Below are 20,734 nucleotides of genomic sequence, written 5' to 3'. Positions count from 1 at the left end.
TCATTTTCAGCAAAAATAGGATCTAGAACTTGGCTCACTGTAAATCTTCTTCTCATTTTTGTATGCTGCAAAATGTAAATGTGCACTCTGGAAGTCAAATGGTTACTCAAATGAGTGAATTCACATCACATGCCTTGACATGCCCGCCTTTGTTAGTTTTGTTTTCATGCAGGTATACTAACCCTAACCACGCAAAATGAGAAAGCTCACATGAATAGAAGAGGAGCTGGTTGTCAGTGTTTCAGCACTTAGGATTTCAGTTTTAGCTCCAATTATTGCTTTGTACACATAATATTATAACTGGATCCAAACTGACCCTAACAACACAAATGTCATAATTTCAACTAGAGCATTTTATAATTTAGTGAAAAGATTTTGTTTTTGTTTTATTTTGTAGAAATATAAGTTCCTGACAAAGTCAAAAAGCCTTGATACAATAAACAAATGTGATTTTTTTTATGCATTTAAAATTTAAAATGGGTCGGTGCAGACCCTAACACAAGAGGAAGGTAAAGAAGTCTGAGCAGCTTTGCAGAATTAAACTGTTGTCGTATAAAAGCATCTGCTGTGCTGTAACACCCAACTTCACCAGTAGATGGCAGAAGACATTAAAGTCCAATCGTTCATTTCAAGCTTCAGTCAGAGGAGGATATCTGAGCTGGTCCAGGAGACGTGATCAGGAAAGAAGTGCAGTCTAAGTCACATGTTCATGAGTCTTTAGTTTATCAGACACTAAATACAATAAATAATCTCCGTTTTTATCTTAAACTATATATTTTGACACTGAATGTTTCCCAGTGAAAGGAACAATACATTAAAAATCAGTCAGTCAAACAATATTTATTACTGACAGCACCAGGTTTATTCACTTCTATACTTACATAATATCATGAACCATAATTGTAAAATGTAAGTTTCATAATTTTCTACATTTTTGGCTTAAAAAACAAAAAACAACCGTCTTCAGTCTCAAATACAAACATCTTGTAGTGAAGCTTTTGTGTGCAGTTTAATCACTGAAAGATTTTTCTGCTGTTTTTAGTCTGAAGTTGCAGTTTCATTATTTTCATTATTTTCTTTGCTTTCAGCACTGAGGAGAGGAGTGTATCGGTTAGCCACAACTAAACAATAACAACTCAGATTTTCTACCTGATACTTTAGTGAAACCCACAGAACCACATGTGAAACGCACATGACAACAAGGGTTTATTCAACAAACACAGAACATACAAATAATAGTAAAGTTATTGAGGACATAAATAAATTACATATTTATTTCACCAGAGTTGAATTTGCAAGAAAAGTCATTGTCACTTTTAAAAAAGTCAAATTAAAGCAGGATGTTATTTTTTTCTGATTTAGTGAGAAAGAAAAAGAAACATAAAGATCAGTGTTGACGTCCTCTGGTCTAAAGTGTTTGGGGGACCAGTTAGAGACCAGCAGCTGGACGTCAGTTGGACTGGTGGACTGAAGAGCAGACATCACGCACTTTTTTAAGATCTGAACACGAACACACAGTTTAAAATAATCATTCTGTATCTCATACTAGGCCTTTGTGCAGCACCTCAGCTCACCCTCTCTGTGAAACAAACAGTTTTAGCCCCTCCCCCTCTAAGACACCTTTCCTCTGATTGGCTCTCCCTCTCCAACACAAGGTTTGAACAGCATTTGAGAGGAGCTCCTGTGGCTAATATGATAATATCAGCCATCTTCTCTTTCTGACATCATAAAACTGCAAGAGTGTAAAACTTTGAACAAACTGAGTGTTTAGGGCAGTCTGCAGCCAGTGTATGGCTCACAGCAATTACTTGGACATACACTGACCTCGATATTTTATTGGGCGTTAGGTTCTATAAGATGATTAACATACGATTGGGCCTGATTATTAAAGACTGTATGTGAGGAGGATTTTGATTTCAGGCCAAGGTAATGCCATCCAGAGTAAGAATCTGGTTAGATAACATATTTCTACGATTTTTTGGGCAGGACAAAACCCTCTGTTTTTAAATCTGAATTAAAAAAACACATGTCAGGAAATTAGGAAAAGCAAAACAGGTCCATTGTAAACCAGCTTTTTCTTTCCTGAATTACAAAAATAAAGAAAAAAAAAAAATCAGGTTCTTTTTCTGCTCTGCAGATTATTTCACATTTGTTTTAACCTAATTAGTCAAGTACAAATATTACAAACCTAAATGCTGTATATTGGCCATTAGTAAAACTTACTGTCAGAGTTCACAAGTCTGACATTGGTCAGGATATTTTTTGATTAGCTTAGCTTAGCATGGCAGCTGGAAACAAAGTGAGCAGCTAGCTTGTATTTGTGTAAAGTAAAAAATAAAGAGCAGCTGTACCTGGGCCTCCTTGTTCTGATGGTTGATTTTCCATAACTGACGTCTTCAGTTCTCACTGCTGAGTCAGCTAAATCAGTTTCTGTATAATAAAATACATTTAAATTACTGCAGGTACAACAACTGCAACAGTACTGTATTATCACACACAGCTATAGGAACTATTAATTTACTTTCTGCAGCATTATGAAACAATTAAGTGATGATGTTTACAAACTGCATCCGCTTTTCAGAGTTTCCTCCTCTAAACACCTGCTGTTGACCACAAAGCATTGGGGGGTATTTCTGAGAAAAAGAAGCTGGACGACCACAAAGCTGCCATCTTGTTTCAGTGCAGCCAGAGATACTTCACCACAGAGCACAAAGCAAACACTTTCTCACAGCATGAATAATATTATTAACAAAGCAGCACACACTGCAGTGAGAGGTCTGATCAGACTGACAGCAGGAAGTAGCTGCTGTGGTTTTACACGCAGAACTTTAAAAATGATTCATGCTTTAAAGGACGGGCTGGAAATGAACAGTTAATATTTATGGTTCTTTCTTTAATGATCTGTCTTTTCAGTCTCTCTGTTTATGTCTCATAGTAAAAGTTATTCCTGCTAATTAGGCTAACAGCTAGTGTCAGCACAGACAGACACATCTGAGCTGCTTTTACTGATCATTGGTTAGTTCTAACATTACTGAATGTTGTCTGCACACATTACAGTCTGATCTATATCTTTTATCTATTTATTTATCCGTAGTCTGGGATGTGTGGTGTTCTTGTCACTATTCAGACAACCTCTGAACTCTGAGCTGCACGGTGCTGGGCTGTGAGCTAAGGTCCCACTGAAACAATGCCAGGACCTGATACCAGTGAGAGTTAAGAAACATTCTGGCAGGAACACAAAGGAGCAAAAATCTTAAAGAAAATATGTGAACTCAAATACTACCGTCAGACTGGCTGTGGTTCTTATCTTGACAGCTTTGTACATGACATGAGTGATGATGTCATCCTGTCCAGCATTCAATTGATCTGCTGAAATTTTCCAAAATTAAGAATAATATAAATTAAATATCTAAACAGAGATTATAAGAAATTATTATTATTATTATATATATATATTATAAGAAAGTTGTTGCTGTGATCATCATGAATGTGAACTTTATTCTACTGAACAAACTCAGACATGAAAGATCAGGAAGTCTGAGTCTCACCTTTAGGCTTCCTGTGAACAGATCGTCTCACCAGCAGAACCAGTAACACCAGTAGAACCACAACATAGACTGACCCAATGAGCAACAGCACAGAGAGAAGAGGAGGAGAGAGTGATGGAGGAAGAGTGATGGAGGTGGAACCAGGAGGAGGTGTGGATGTAGGTGGAGGTGTGGATGTAGGTGGAGGTGTGGTGGTGTGTTTGTCTAAAATAAAGCAAACACAGTCATTAAGTTGTCGTCACATTGTGAATGTTGAAACCTGCAGAAACACAGACAGGTGAGTGTGTCACCTGTGACAGTGATCCAGCTGGATGGAGACTCTCCATGACCGCTGATGTCACACTTGTAGAGGCCTTCATCAGACCTGGAAACATGCTGGATAGTCATGTGACCTGTAGGCTGCTTCCTGATGAGGGAGCCATCTTTATAGAAAGCAGCTGGGAGGTTGGAGGGAGTGGTCTTTGTTTTACAGAGCAGAGTGACGTCATCTCCCTCCATCACAGGGAGGACAGGACTCTGCAGGATCACTGATCCACCTCAACACAGAGACAAACTACAGCATTTCATCCATTTACACACAGCTTCATCAACACTAACTCCACACACTCAGCTTACCAGTGACTGTCAGGTTAACCATGTTACTGATGGGACCCTCTCTGGACTCACACCAGTAAACTCCACTGTCAGATGTGTAAATGTAACTGATGTTACAGGAAGAACCAGCTGGTTTTCCCCACCCATCTCCACACTGAGTCCTCTGTCGTTTGCTTGTGTTTCTCCTCAGAGTCCATCCAGCAGAGCTGTCGTCCTCCTCACAGCTCAGAGACACAAAGTCTCCTTTGAAGAACTGAGATCTGCTGGGACTCACAGTCAGATGAGCTGTGAGGGTTAAAATGAAAAACTGATGATCTGTTTGATTTTACATTCTGTAACATGAACTCAATCAGGTAATATCAGTGAGCATTTATCAGGTTCAAACTGTGACAGAAGAAGGTTACTGACCTTGGTTTGTTGTGCAGCTCAGCAGTGAGATCAGAACTAAAGAGAAATGACACTCAGGTTGATTTGAGGTGAACATAAAGAACAACTCCACACAAACACACAAAGTCGTCTCTCTGATATATCTGCTTATTTTCAGGTGAAAAAAAAAAAAAAACAGTTGGCAGAACAGTAAGTTTTCAAACAAGTTTTTATCCAAAATGCGGCCCTTAAATGATCATGTGCACATATCAACTACTCTTAAATAACCCAGTAAAGTCATGTGTCCACTGTGCAGCTGTGTTGATATAATGAGTGAATGATTTGATCTTTTCACTGCCTGCTGTGTTTCCTCGACTCCTGAGCAAAGATAAAGAGTCAGTTCAGACCTGCAGTTGGTCCTCGTGGTGTTTGAACTTGAATTCAGCCTGATTTGTTTTTCATGTCTTCTCCTCCATCATCAGTTATCAGGAGAGCAGACAGTCAAAGTACAAGAATTCAAACAAACACAGAGATTCTACTTACAGAGCAGACACAGCACAGATGTTTCCTTCATCGTCCTTCTCACTCATTTGAGCTTTTTTTCATTTCTGTCACTGACACCAAGTAAAGCCCGCCCTCTTCCTCTGAGCACCAGCTTTCTATTGGTTCAAACACAGTTTTGGGGGACTCACTTTTTTCTTTGTGGAAAGACACAAGTGGTACATTATAAATTCACATAACTGTAGAGGTCTCTCATATACGGTATGTCTTTAAAAAAAAAAAAAAAAGTCTTTCAGCTGTGCAGAGACACACTGAGGACAGAGTGGAACATTGATTCAAATGCCATAAGAGGGGGATGTTTGACTTCTACATGGACTTTGCACAATTACTCCAGCATTTAAGATGTGTTTATCAATAACATGCCTGTTAGTTTCAGCATGTTTAGGTTACACAGGCACATCAGAGGATGGCACATCTTTACATGCTGTAACAAGTTTTACTGCGTCTCACAGAATAATCTCAAGAGTTTGAAAAAGAGGACACACGAACAGGGCTGTAGATTGGATTCAGGACAGACATCTGTGTGAGGGTGAACAGAGACACTGCCAGAGATCTGATAAATAACTTCTAGCAGCTACAGATGTCGGACAAGATGGGAACCGTGTTTGGCTCCGCCGCTTGTGCAGCTCGCTGGTATAGTTTTACACTGGCGGCTATTGTCGCCAGTGTAAAACTATACCATATATTATTTTTACTGTTTTGTGTCTAAACTTTGTTTCTGCTGCTAGAATTTACGATCAGGGCACGCTGTTGCACATTAAAGATTCAATGGAGAGCTACAGATGGGACAGTTACAGTAAAACTTTTCCTCCTCCTTTTATATTTTCCTCACCTGAGTGCACGCTACTGTACATAACGGTGGGATTCAACCCGAAGAAATGAAGGCGGGGAACCAGGGCTGGTGTCAAGGTGAGACGGGGAAGTACCGAAAGTTAGCTTCTTGCTGTGGAGAGATTCCTGTGACTAGTCCATTTAGTGTCACCTGGGGACGCTACTCCTCAGTCTGCAGCCCTATTCAAGGCTTGATGGCAGCATGCGCACCTTTCGTAAGTCACCTGTCCGCCCCTGGCTGGCAGTAGCGATAGACAACCATGGATGTTAGCTTCGCCTAGCCTTGGAGTCACCGCCCATCGCGGCAGGCACGCAGGTGTGCACAGGTGTTTAATTCAAGTGCCACAGCACTCAGCTGTTGAGTGCGCCAACCGAGCGTCATCAATTTGGTTTTCCCTGCTTAACGCTCGTTCAAATCGTTTATTTTAAACGATCACTTCGTGAAGGAATCTTTAAACTTTATGTGTTAAACTTAGACGTGGCAGCAAAGCATGGATTCACTTGAAGGAAATCTACTCGGCTGGAAGCGCCGACATCGGAACTCCACGTCTTTCGTGCAGTGACGGAGGATTCTGATTCAAATGCAGGCTGGTGAACTCGGACTCCTTTTCTTCGCTTGAGCTGCAGATGATTAAGGTGAAATTAAGGTGATTAAATTGCGAACCCTTTATTGAATTTTAATTAACCAAACTTCTGGACTTCCTGGGGTCTGTCTAACTGAATTTAACGACCTTCTGACATCCATTAATACATTGGAGAAGATGTAATGCTGGGAGATTCATATTGATGATGCATCCTGTAACATAGCTACTGAATTCTTCACTATCATGGAGTCTTTTAACTTTTAGCAGCCTTTTTATTCGCAATTTTCGGAGCTAGGACGTTTGTGGAAGGCTTCCAAGCTTGAGGTTCACAGGTTACATCTTAAAGAATCTATTTTCTTACTAAATGACATGTGGAAAAATGTCAGAACAGAGTATTTTTCACACCTTATAGCTTCATAAAAGAAAAATCCTAAACTGTTGTTTAGCACAATTAAGAGTGTTTCGCCCTCTGTTCCTCATGCACCAGTTCACTCAATGTCTGATTGTAACGAGTTTTTGAATTATTTCACAAATAAGCTCACTGCCAGCAGGTCAAATATCTCTCCATCATCTTCTCAGTATCAAGCTTACAATTTGCTTACCTTTGATACTTGGTCCGCCTTTACTCCTATTACATTACAGGACATCTTGATGTCCTTCCTGCCCCATTTTTCATTAGTGTGTTTGACTATTGGTCCCTGTATTTTGGAAATGATAAATATTTCTCTTCTTACTGGCTCAGTTCCCAGTTTCTTTAAACAAGCTGTGTTTGAGCCAATATTAAAGAAACCTAATCTGGATCCATCCTTTTCAAACAGTTACAGGCCAATTTCCAAATTGCTTTTTATATCAAAGATCTTGGAAAGAAACAGTAGCAGAACAACTGAACTATTTCCTGGAGAAAATGATGTCATGGATGTTTTCCAGTCTGGATTTCACAATTGGCACTCTACTAAAAGGGCTTTACTTAAAGTATCTAGTGACATTTTGATGGCAGCAAACTCCAGAGAGTACACAGTTCTAGTTCTGTTGGATCTCACCACTGCTTTTGATACTGGAGATCACAGTATCATAATAAACAAGCTTAAGGATATTTCGGGATTACGGGTGTTGTTTGAAAATGGTTCATGTCCTATTTACCTAAAGGACATTTTCTGTTCGTATAAATCAAGTCATCAATTGTTCTGCCATGTGGGGCAGATCCTCGGGGATCTGTCCTGGGTCCAATTCTCTTTGTACTCTATATATTCCCCCTAGGCCAAATTATTAGGCGCAACAATAATATCTCCTATCATCTCCATGCTGATGGCATTCAGATATACTGTTTTTTCAGTCTCTAATTTTTATAAATTGTCCGGTTTAAGTAATTGCCTGAAAGAAATCAAGCATTTTTTAAACAACAACTTCCTCCAGCTAAACTCTGATTAAAGAGAAACTTTAATTGTTGCTCCTGACCATATGATTCCAGAAGATAGGCATATCAGCTTAGAGCCTTCTGTTAAATTGAGCCTTAGAAACCTCAGTGTCATATTTGACAGCTCGATGAAATCAGCATGTTGTAGTAAAAACGTCGTCATCATCATCATCATCATCATCATCATCATCATCATCATCATCAAAGTTTTAGTAAAGGCCATGTTCTATAGGGGGGAGTTTTCTCAGTTCTTGGTTACACACATGCGCGTTCGCAAGACAGCTCAGGTTTTCCGGGCATGGAGTACACGGATATACGGAAATGGCTGCTCCAACATCTACGCCCTTCTTCTGGTTTGGTGCTTTCTGTGTCGTCGTGTTTGTGTCTGCAGGTGAGAAACAAAAACAACATTCCTCTTTCACATAGGGAGGTATGAGCCAGAGTTATTTAACAATACATTATTTAAATACTATCCATACCGATCATGTTTGAAACACTAGCGCTAATCTCTCTGATCGAAACTATTCTCGGTACGCCTGGAAACGCAGAACTGCAGACGGACTAATGCTGACGCCGTTTCTGTGCATAACAAAGCCAAACTTTCTCTTATAAAGTGAAAATATAATAAGTGTTTTTTTATGTTAATGAGCTCGTCTTTGTCTCTTCTACACCGTCGTAATGACAGACCAGAATGTGAACTATCTGCAGCCGTGATCAAAGTCGAGCTGGCTGCATTCTCTGAATACTGAAAACAAAAGCTTCGTTACTTTACTTTACATGACTTTATTATCTTCTTCTCTGAACCACCGTTTATGAAAGGAGATGAGTTAATATAAATCTTCATAGTTAACGTGACCATCAGACCAACTGATCAAGATAACAGTCAGGCAGATGATGTAGTTTAGGTTTGCTATAGTTTTGTTTTCATTTATAATGTTCATTCTTATATTGCCAGCCTTTAGGATTTGTATTGAATGTTGTCTGTTCTGACCTACACAAAACAACACAGCGAGTACACACTGGGCTGAAGTCAGATATGCATTTTGCAGTCCTTGACTTCATGAAGTTTTATATCAAAGTCAACAACTAATGCCATAAAACATGTGAATAGTGAATAACTGATGGCTGAACCCATGACCTCTGACTCAGCAGCTAACTGTTTACAGTTTACACACTCAAACCTTTTATCACAGGAGTTAAAATGTTATCACCAGGACACAGAGGGGAGATTTTTGTAATACTCTTACACATTAAATTCACCATGCAACGGTTGCATTGTATATTAAAAAAAATCCTCTGTAATACTCAAAGTAACCCAAATTACGTTTGCTTTTGGGGTTATTGTTGTTTTTTTTAATTCCCTGACTGGATTAATGTCACTACAGACAGTGTGATTAAACCTCTTTTCTATATTTAAATTTCAGCATTAAGTTAAGGTTTTTTGCTGCTGTACTGCAAACAGTTTTGACCAAGGGATAATGTCAAGGTTTTGCTGGGACAGTACTCATCAACAACATGGAGTGTGACTTTGACTTTCGCCTCTGTCAGTGCGCCCCAGGGTGGCTGTGGCTACAATGTAGCTGCCATCACCAGTGTGTGAATGGGTGGGTGATTTGATGTGTAAAGCGCTTTGGGGTCCTTAGGGACTATTAAAGTGCTATATAAATACAGGCCCTTGAATTACATTTACCATTTTAATTCAAGCTTTCCTTTAAAAATTCATGCATTAAAAGATCTAACAAATATATACAAACAGGCTGTGTCGTATAATAGAAGAAATCAACTTTAACAATTTAACAAATGAAAGAAGAGGTCTTTGTTGAAACAGGGGTTTTAGTTTTCAATAGAAACTAAACGTAAAACACTTCCTTTTTATTATTATTATTAGTTACTATTAAGTTACTAAATAAATCTACTAAATATCCATTACATATATCCATTAAGCATGACGAGACTCAGCTGTAACCACTGTGTATAAGGACAGGCCCAGCCCTCTGTTTACTTAAACGGGCTGTAACTATGAAAATACTTATTGTATGAAGGTAAATTCATGATACAGCCTCAAAATTATATCATAATATTTCTCAAAAAATGTGATAATTATTTTATGATAAAATAAAAAAAAGTAGTAAATTCAATTTTATTCATGCAGGCAGCAGCATTTATGAGTAAATGAAGGGAATTTTCCATTGTTATTTTCTAAAGAGATGAACCAAATGTATAAACTAGTCTAGGTGGTGTTTTCCTGTATTACTGAACATGTAACTGTGTTACTATAATATTGCACTATAGCTGCTTAAGCACTGCTTTTCAACCACACAATCACATCAGTAATTTCCATTCTCTTCCTGTTATATGGAGTGCATCCAGGAGTGTTACAGCGATATTTGGTGGAGTCGTTTACATTTTGGTCGTATATCACGAGCATTGCCCCTCCATGTATCCTGGTTGTACTTGATGTTGTGTTTCAATTGGTGAAACACAATTTGTTATTTCCACCTTAAGCAGGAATAGTTTTATTGCAAATTTTGAAAAGTACTGCACCGTGTTAGAGGCTGATAAAGTAGCTCACTGTTTAATTACTAAACTGTCACAGGAAGCTGCCACACAGCTCAAAGAAATACCTTGGGCTTGTCTCGTTGTTGTGTGCACTATGGAACATAAACACAAGGCAGCATTACTGAAACAAAAACAGTGTCATAGTTTTCCATGAGGGCACATCACAGTAAATACTATACAAGTACAAGCTCATGTTGACTGGTGCTCAAAAAGGCTGCTAACCTTAAATTAAGAGTAAAGTGTAAATGTATTAAAACTTTTCTTTGACTGCATAATTTCTCGATCTTGATGATCAGAAGAGTGTTTGAGGCTTTCAGAAATCCATCAGAGCAACATTTATCGTTTAAAACAATGAAGACATGATAAAAGACATGCTTTGGAAGAAAGCCAGAGATTAACAATCATTAAATCCAGGTGCAATGATTATATGCTATTTTATCTTATTTTTTCCTATGGTAGGGCTATTTTAACTTTGTTTGTATTATGTGTTTTATTTATTTATTTTTCCTGTTTTCTTTTACGCTATTGTTTTTAACTTATTTTCTGTACAGCACTTTCGTCCTCTGCTGGGTATTTTAAAGTGCTTTATAAATAAAACTGGATTGGATTAAATACTCTAGGAACAACAAGTAAGCCTGATGTGCGAGAGTGAAGTGCTCTGATGGGGTAATACAGTACTATAAGGTAGGATTGGGCGATATGTAAAAGTTTTCCAACCGACAATTGTAAGTCCAATTAAAGCTGCAAGCAACGTTATGAGGACCCTCGCACCCCATTGCGTCAAGCCACGGCCAACACCTACACTAGGGCTGGGCCATATCATACCGTTTACGGTAATACCGGTATAATGTCGGGCAATGATAAGACAATGAAATATCGCGATAGAATATGAGTAAAACGCGCATGCGCAGTGCCTTTGTTTTCATAAGCACATGGCTGAAAAAGCATGGCGGAGAATGAGAAGGGCGAAAGCGGATGTTGAATGAAACGGATGAACCAGAATTGGTTTGTAAAAATGCTAAAACTTCAGTGGTGTGGAACTTGTTTAGCTTTCGTCCGTCAGATACACAACAAAGTACTATTTTTCGCAGCGCATGCTAGCGGGCCGTCGTTATTACCGTGTTTTTTTTGGAAAATACGGCACACTTAAAATCAATCCTTTGATTTTTCTGAAAATCGACAGTGCCCCTTATAATCCCGTGTGCCTTATGTATGAATTCTGGTTGTGTTTACTGACCTCGAAACGATTTCATGTACACGGCGCTCAAAAATCTGTCAAATGTTTTAGTATGACTTTGCTAAGCTACGAAGCCGCACCGCTTGATGGATTGTTGGAGCATTACAGCTATCGTAGGTAGGAGCCTCGCGGAGCGATACGTACTGTGCTTCAACATAATATTACTGTATTGTGTGTAGAATAGAATAGAATACTTTTATTTGTCAATTTCTTCAAATGTACTTGCCATACAAAGGAATTGAAATTACGTTTCACACTGTCCCATGCGTAGACATTGACAACAATAAGGTGCAGATGCACAACAAAAAAAAAACAAACAAAAAAAACAGCCCTAACAATAAAGTAATAAATAGTAATATAATAATATAAACAGTGCCAAAAGAAATACCAAAAATATATATATAGCTGCAGGTGTGTGCAATTGCAATGCAAGTCAGGAATGTTTTCAGTTCCCGGTTCAGAGAGTGTTTCCTTGCTGGAGAGTGTGCGTGGGTGAGGGGGAGTAGAGTCCAATCTGTCTTCCTATACTTCTGCCAATCTGGTGATTCTGCTGGCTGGGAGTCGGGAGGGAAGAGAGTTCAGCAGTCTCACAGCCTGGTGGATGAAGCTGTTGGTGAGCCTGGTAGTGCGGGAGTGGAGACTTCTGTATCTCTTTTTCCAGAGGGCAGGAGGCTGAACAGACAGTGCGCGGGGTGGGTTGCATCGTTGACAATTGTGATGGCTTTGCGGGTGAGGCGAGTGGTGTAAATGTCTTGCAGGGAGGGGAGTGGTACACCAACTATCCTCTCAGCTGTTCTCACAATGCGTTGTAGAGCTTTCCTGTTATAGTCAGTGCAGCTACCGCCCCACACAGTGATGCAGCTGGAGAGCATACTTTCAATAGTGCCTCTGTAGAATGTAGTCGGGATGGGTGGTGGAGCACTTGCCCGCTTGAGTTTGCGCAGGAAGTAGAGGCGCTGTTGTGCTTTCTTGGCCAGTGATGCTGTGCTGGTGGTCCAAGAGAGGTCCTCACTGATGTGCACCCCCAGGAACTTGGTGCTGCTCACCCTCTCCACCGCAGCGCCGTCGATGGTCAATGGGGGGTGACAGGTGTGGCCTCTCTGGAAGTTGACAATAATCTCCTTGGTCTTACTGACATTTAGCAGGAGGTTGTTGTCTCTGCACCACGTGGTCAGGAGCTCAACCTCTTTCCTGTAGTGGGTCTCATCGCCCTTGGTGATGAGCCCCACCAGCGTTGTGTCGTCCGCAAACTTCACAAGGTGGTTGGAGCTGTAGGTTGGTGTGCAGTCATGTGTCAACAGGGTGAAGAGCAGAGGACTGAGCACACAGCCTTGTGGAGCCCCCGTGCTCAGGGTGATGCTGTTTGAGACCTTGTTGCCCACACGCACCGCTTGAGGCCTCTGGCTGAGGAAATCCAGCAGCCAGTTGCAGAGGCCCAGTCTGTCCAGTTTACAGATGAGTTGTTGTGGTATTATGGTGTTGAATGCTGAGCTAAAGTCTATGAACAGCATTCTCACATATGAGTCTTTCTTGTCCAGATGAGTTAGGGCTGGGTGGAGGGTAGAGCAGATTGCATCCTCTGTGGATCGTTTCGCTCTGTATGCGAACTGGTGTGGGTCCAGGGTGGGAGGTAGGGTGGATTTGATGTGTGACATGACTAGTCGTTCAAAGCGCTGTGTATAACCTCTTTCTAAGTTTTGTGGATATTATACATGGTTATGCTGAGGATATGTCGGCCAATTTCCACTGGAAATGCCTTTTGGTTAAACTGTCAGCAAGGAATTTGCATTTGCACTGCAAATTTTTGTATAACTTTAATGTACATAAAAAAACAGCTCCTTATTTAAGTAAAAATACATTGATGGGTATTTTTTCCAGTAATAAAGTTGTGGAGTTGTAAAGTATTTTGTCTAGTGTTAATTATATCATCAGTTATATCGTTATCGCAAATTTTCAACTGGTCATATCGCCCTGCTCTAACCTACACCCAGCATGTCAGATCTGATGTCACATTGATGGAATTCATGCGTAGAACCACCAGCTAAAATTTAATCTCATTCAATGATGATTAAAGTCGTCCCACTAGGTGGCGCTCTAACCATTACTGACAAATGGCATATCAAACATTTCCGAGCTCTCGACTAATGCCTGCGTCGTTTGGGAGAGATTGGACATTGTGTTTATGAGTGACAGCAGATGACTACTTTTTGGCGAGTGATCCACGTGCTGCCATGACCATCCCTTTTTCTTGAATGTAAAAAGCTTTGCAATTTAACATCACAAAGGTCTTTAGATTCCCTACACTGGAGATTGTCTCGATCTGATGAAATCCCTTGGAGGAGTTCGTTGAAGTACAGGGCCTGAAAAGAGGGGAAAATGTTGCCAAAATTACACATTAATTTTAAAATTGCTGACTTCCTGTTGGGTTTGGAATATTGCTCTAAGAGACTTTTTTGTACATTGTGATAACTTACATAAGCTTACCAGGTTTCAGACTCGTAGATGAAACACAGAGCAGTGGCTGATGTTTTGAAATTTTGTAGGGGGCGCTGTGGAGCCGTTTTGCAGTATTCCATGAAAATCGTTACATAAGAAAACAACCTTCATTACATTGGAGGTGTGGCCCAAATTCCAAGGGTTTTTATACTTTTCAAGCCCCTCAAAAGCCACTTCATCTTTCATGGTGAACCGCCTTGCCACCAGGGTGCACTGTTCAGTTTAAACTCACAATTTTGTCACTGAAGCATCACGAGGGACTGATATTAATATTTACCGCTTTTGAGGTGGACATGATGAACCTGTGAAAATCAGTATTTCAAAGTGAAAGACGTGACATTTCCTGTTGCCACTAGGTGACGCGCTGAGTATTCCTGACAATGAGCATATCAAACTGTTCAGGGTAGGGGTGTCATCACGCCTGTAAAGTCTGGTACTGATCAGACTGGATTTCTTTGAGTTACAATAATTTGTTTCTTCATGGCGAGACATCAATGTTCGCCTAAGGATGTAACCAAAGCGGTGTGGTGCTTGTGCAGATGTTTAGTGCGAGCACAGTACTCAAACACGACAAACTTGCATGAGCATGTATGTGTCCACTATTCGCTATGTATGCTAGGCTATCACCAGCTTTTGCAGCTCCATCAACAAGCATTTGAGCGCACTCTGAGGAGGGTGCATTTGCTCGCAGATGAAAGAGGGTGCTGTTAAAACAGCGCTCTTATTTTTATTTTTATTTTCCTGTTTACTGCTTGTATTAGCGTCATCATTATTAGCAAAGTTACTCATGGGCAACTGTGTGTGTGTGTCTGTGTGTGTGTCTGTGTGTGTAAATAAAACAGTCTCTTTTTGTGCATGTGTATTTATTAAGTGTAGTTGTACTTCCACATCTCTGTGTATGTCGTTTCCTCTTTCAGACCACAAAACCATCACAGCCAAGTCTGGACAGAATGTCATTCTGACCTGTCAAACTCCAAACAACAACATCTTAGTTGTAGAGTGGAGTAGAGCTGACCTGGGAGATGAATATGTCTTTGTGTTTCGGGATGGGCGTTTTGATCCAGCCAACCAGCATCCATATTTTAAGAACCGGGTGGATCTGTAGGACAGACAGATGAAGGATGGAGACGTGTCTTTGATTCTGAAGGATGTGACAACTTCTGATGCTGGAACATACGAGTGTCGTGTCATCCAGATAGGAGCAACCCGCAGTAACACAGGGCACATCAGCATCATCAGCCTGAAAGTTGTTCCTCCAGGTGAGTGAGTAGAGTTGAGTGTGTGTGTGATCAGAGGTGAAGCTGCTTCCTGGTTGTTGATGTTTGTTTCTAAAGATGTTGTTGATGAGACTTTGTAGAAAGCAGCTGGTCTGAGTGATGTGATCAGAGTGCAGTAGATAATGTCTGACAGCAGTTTGACAGCTGTTTCTCACCTGCAGGTCAGCCAGGAGGAGAAGAAGATGGATCTTTTGGACTGATCGTTGGTCTGACAGTTTCTGCTGTGCTTCTTGTTGCTGCTGTTGCCGTTTTTGTGATCTACAGAAAACGTAAAAACAATGTCTTGTGATTTTTATGAGACTCCAGATTAGACTAAAATGACTGGATGCATTAGCCATAAAAAAGTATGTTTTAAAAAAAAAACAAACATGCAACCTAATCACTAGTTACAAAAAATCCCATGTATCTTCACTGAATTATCCAGCATTCAGAGGTGGTTAACAATGGATTTTTAACATGTCATTAACATGTCAACAGTCTAAGACATCTATTTTTAAACAGTCTAGATGGTTTTTTTGTTTTTTGTTTAAGCCATTTCAATTGTGATTATATTTATGTTTATTTATTTTCCTATAAGTGCAAAATCAGACTGTCAAACAATTTTGCACTCTAATCCACTACTGTCTCCAGTTTATTAGCAAAATATATTTTTAAAAGTTCAAATGTTTCAGTAAAATTTAAAGCACAGACAATAATTAATCTGTTTTTATTGTGTCTATATTTGGTAAGGAATTTCTTCATTCTTTGTTTTAGTGGCTGAAAGATCTTTAGTGTATGCTCACTTTCAGTATTTTGTTCTTAATTTCATGGCAAAAAGACAATTTCTGTGACATAGGTTTGGCGTCCTCCTTGTTACAGTTTTAGAATCAGTGATAGCTTTAGCTGTTTATAAGATCAAACTTGTTATGTGAGGTTAACTCACCTAGAGATCAGCTGTTACAGACTAATTACACTGAAGGAACCACCTGACAAGACGAACACTGTGTGTGATTGTGGATGAATTACTGTGAATTACAGACAATCACTAATCCAACTGTTAGTGTTCAGGATTGATTGTTCATCTATAACAGAATGGAAAAAAAAAAAAATGTTCTGATAGTTAAATAAAACCAAAGGATGAAATTATTTCACTGCACATCAGCTGTTTTCTCCCTCTGATCAGATTTAACTTCCTTCAATGAAGGGGACTCTTCAGTCTGTTACTTCACTTTACACATTTCATAAGCTGCTGGAATATTGTTGCTTTATTTCATTTCACTTTAATGTGAGTTTATTTGTTGATGGTTAATAAAGTCTTACATGCACTAATAACCAGTGTTTTCTTGATGGAGTCTTTGTTTCCTTTATTTTTGATCAATGCTCTTTCTTTTTGTGGGGGGTGTGGTCGACGGTGCCACTGCAGGGGAAGCAAACCTACCTGCAGGGCATCCGCAATCATGCCACACCAGGTTAAAGTGTGCCAGGACCTGGGCCCTGTTTCAGGAAGCCGGTTTAGTGCAAACTCTGAGTAAGTATACCCTGAGTTAACGAAAACTCTGGGTTTTCGGTTTCACAAAGCGAGTTCAGCTGAAGCCTGAGTGAGTCACTATGACGACACACTCCGTGAAGCTAACCTGCCCCCTAGCAGGTTTACTACAACTAACCCTGACTGTCTCCGCCCCTTTGTCGGAAACCTGACAGTAGGAAGTGTCGGACATGGCGTGCCCCTTCCTTGAAGAGCCAGTAGATCGTGAAGCCCAAATCCTCCGCAGAGCTCTCCGCCGGGAGAGAGCGATTAGAGCGCGTTCGGACATTTTATCATTTCCTGATGATTTCCTGTGTGAATGTTACCGTTTTTCAGCACAATCTATAATTTTTTTGAATAACATCCTCAGGCCTAATATTGCTCATGTGACACATCGCGGACATTCTCTCAGTTCTGTACATATTATTTGTATTGCACTTCGGTTTTTTGCAAACGGGAGCTTTCTGTATAATATTGGTGACGCTGAGCACGTTTCCAAGGCTACCGTCTGTCGGGCAGTCAGGAATGTTACAGTTGCACTGAAACGTCTCCTGCACTCGTTTGTGGTGTTCCCCGGTCATAGACCCACAAGATTTATCAAAGAGGGATTCCACAAAATTGCAGGTATCAGGATGAACAGAACTTAATTTATGATGTGGTGATACTTGGACTACTACTTAAATTGCACATTTATTTTCAGGGTTCCCAGGCGTGATTGGCTGTATAGATGGCACTCACATTCCAATCATTGCTCCTTCAGTAAATGAAGGAGACTATGTGAACAGGAAGTCTTTCCACAGCATTAATGTGCAGGTACATAGTTCCCTGTAGCATTTCAAACTAACAAATTATTTCATTATAGTAATGGATGCTAATTTGTGTTCTCTGCACTGTGAAGATCATATGTGATGCTGCCAACATTATCACAAATGTGGAAGCCAAGTGGCCAGGCTCTGTCCATGACTCACGAATTTTTTGTGAATGTACACTGAGCACAAAATCTGGACATGGTGAGTTGAGAATACTTTAAAATATATAAAGACCAATTGCTACAGGGACATTTGAACTGAAGTGTATCCTTCTGTCTTAGGAGAGTTCACTGGCTACTTGCTTGGTGATAGGGGGTATCCATGTTTACCCTATTTGCTTACCCCTTACTCTGACCCTGAACCGGGCCCACAGCAGCGATATAATCTGGCTCATTGCAGGACAAGAGCCAGAGTTGAAATGACTATCGGAATGCTTAAGGCCCGGTTCCAGTGCCTGCAAAGACTCAGTGTCACCCCAGAAAGGGCATGTGACATTATTGTAGCATGTGTGATTCTTCACAACATTGCCACAATTAGAGGAGAACACTGTCCTTCTGAACCAAACATCAGCAGTGATCCAAACCATGAACATCCTGACCCTCCCACGGACATACAAGATGGAAGCGCAGTCAGAGACACCATATGTCACAATCATTTCCTTTGACCCATCACCTCAACATGTTGAAAGAAGAATAAACGGATTTTTTGTTCAACTGGCTTTATTGGTTGCCTGTATTTCTTGTACACAAAGTATTAATAAGTATATTATTATGTTGTTCAAACACTGAAATAATTCGTCCATCTCTGACCACTTCACCCACCCTTAACTGATGTTCCAGCAGTAAAATCTCAATCTTGGTCTTTTGGATTTGCTGCTTGAAGTATTCCATTTCCAAGTCACATTTTTTTATTTTCAAATAGGTCTTGTACAGCTGCTTTACAGGTAGCTATTGAAACACAGAAAATAGCATTGACATTCATAGTACATGCCTACTTAGGTTGGTTGTAAATCAGTGCTGAACATCTTACTGAGGAAAGGTTTGTTGGAGAAGTGGCTGGACCCTCTTCCTCTGCATTTCCATCATCACTCTGTTAGAGACATAGAAAGTCTATGGTTTTATTATAGTACCACATTTTATTCAATTGTTATATTTTCCATTGTGCGATGTAAACCTCATAAAGTGTCTCTGTTGCTTCCTCCTCTGTAACAGCTGTCAATGTTTCTTCATTATTTTCCTGTAGTAAAGAAATAAACAACATTGCTGTTCTACTGTAAACTCATATAATCTGTGGAGTATTACTCACAACTGCATGTTGGTCTGGCTCAACAGGAGGCTGCACCAGATGCAGTACACCATCACCATCAACTGATAGAATATGAGGTTTATACAGGTCACTTATAACTTACAAGGGACCAAATGGCAATTAACAAACATACCAATCACCTTACACTTCATTGTCATTATGCTCTCAAAGACAACCAAGACTGAGGGAAGGCAAAATCAGTCGGAAAATAACTTCACTACAAAATAATCCATTATGGTAAAGAGTTTATCAAATGAATGAGTCGCACTGCAAAGGTGACTGTGAAGAAAGGATGTATGCACATCATGTATTATTTTGGATTTACCCCTTATGTAGGCACTTGTGTCTTGCGGGGTTATTGACTCAGAGGATGTCCCCGCAGAGATGCCTTCGGCCACAGGGCGCCCACTGTTTTGGCTGAGGGCAACTGCTCAGCCTCTGTGAGTGGTGGTGGTGGAGGACCCCCACCTGTTTTTCGGGCCTCCGCTTTTTTTCTGTTGGCTATAACGGGTCACATTTGAGCATACAGAGTAAGCAAATATGTACTTGTAATGTGCTCAGATAATTTCAATAAGTGCTTACAGAAAGAAAATTAATGTAGCCTCTAACTGCAATTGATTTACATGGGACAAACAGACCAAGCACTATGGCTCATAATACAATTACACCTTACCTGTTTGGACTATATTTTTATATTTCATTTTTACTTGCTGCCAGGAACGTTTGGGGCCTGTTGGGTTGCACCTGCGCTCACATCACATCACAAAATAAAATGTATAAAATAACAAATAAAATAACATATGATAAAATAACGTGTTAAATGGGTGGAAATCCCTAGATCAATGTTTAAATTAACACTCACGCATTGACTCTGTCGGCTATGTTTTGCCATGCATGCTCCCTTTCTTTTGCAGCTGTGGCTGTGTTACTTTTTTCCGCGGAATTTGCGTGTTATCGGCATATGCTGCCATCAGAATTTCGGCCTCAAGCGCTGTGAAATACATTGACCGCGCCTTCTTTCCCTCCGTCTCCATGGTGACTCGCTTAATCTGTGCTCCGCTTATCAGGGCTTTATGTATCCTCGTCCGCGCGCTTCACTTGGGGTTAAAGCAACTCCACGTTGACTGAACTAATTGTTATCAGCCTTTCTGAAACCGAATATTCCGAGTTGGACAGTTTGGGGTTACTCAACCGTGAGTGTCGTTTTTCACTCTGAGTTTTCTAAACCGGCTTCCTGAAACAGGGCCCTGGTCTCAGACAAAAAGTCGCCAGGTGTCAGGTCTCAAAAGTCAGGTCTCAGAACACAAGTTATGAGACAGAGAGAAGCCTTCTTCAGGTGGCGCTGTTGTCAGCGTCAGTATTTACAATGATAATAATAATAATGGATTGCATTTAAATAGCACTTTTCAAGGCACCCAAAGCGCTTTACAATTCCACCATTCATTCATTCTCACATTCACACACTGGTGAAGGCAGCTACAGTTGTAGCCACAGCTGCCCTGGGGCAGACTGACAGAAGTGAGGCTGCCATATCGCGCCATCGGCCCCTCTGGCCAACATAGTTCTCACTATGCTGTTTTATGTTCAAGGGGCCTCCTTTCTCATAAGTTTGATTCTAATTACAACCATAATGCTGTGCAATTTGGATG

The 20,734-nt window shown here is 40.3% G+C and overlaps 1 long non-coding RNA gene and 1 pseudogene across 1 annotated transcript; one reads left to right on the top strand and one right to left on the bottom strand.

Annotated features, from left to right (window-relative positions):
* The window catches only part of LOC113018015 (coxsackievirus and adenovirus receptor-like), a 41,756-nt pseudogene extending 24,978 nt beyond the window's left edge, over window positions 1–16,778 (top strand).
* On the bottom strand, window positions 920–3,365 carry LOC113018016 (uncharacterized). The gene is made up of 3 exons (XR_003271658.1): window positions 3,284–3,365; window positions 2,352–2,430; window positions 920–1,500 (listed from the first exon to the last, which is right to left on the bottom strand). It is a non-coding gene; the product is annotated as an uncharacterized LOC113018016 (long non-coding RNA).
* Window positions 16,779–20,734: the final 3,956 nt, after the last annotated feature.

The sequence above is a fragment of the Astatotilapia calliptera genome, unplaced genomic scaffold (assembly GCF_900246225.1).
Source record: "Astatotilapia calliptera unplaced genomic scaffold, fAstCal1.2 U_scaffold_31, whole genome shotgun sequence".
Taxonomy (NCBI): Eukaryota; Metazoa; Chordata; class Actinopteri; order Cichliformes; family Cichlidae; genus Astatotilapia; species Astatotilapia calliptera.
Note: the sequence above shows the minus strand (reverse complement) of the source record. Positions and strands in the feature narration are given on the sequence as shown.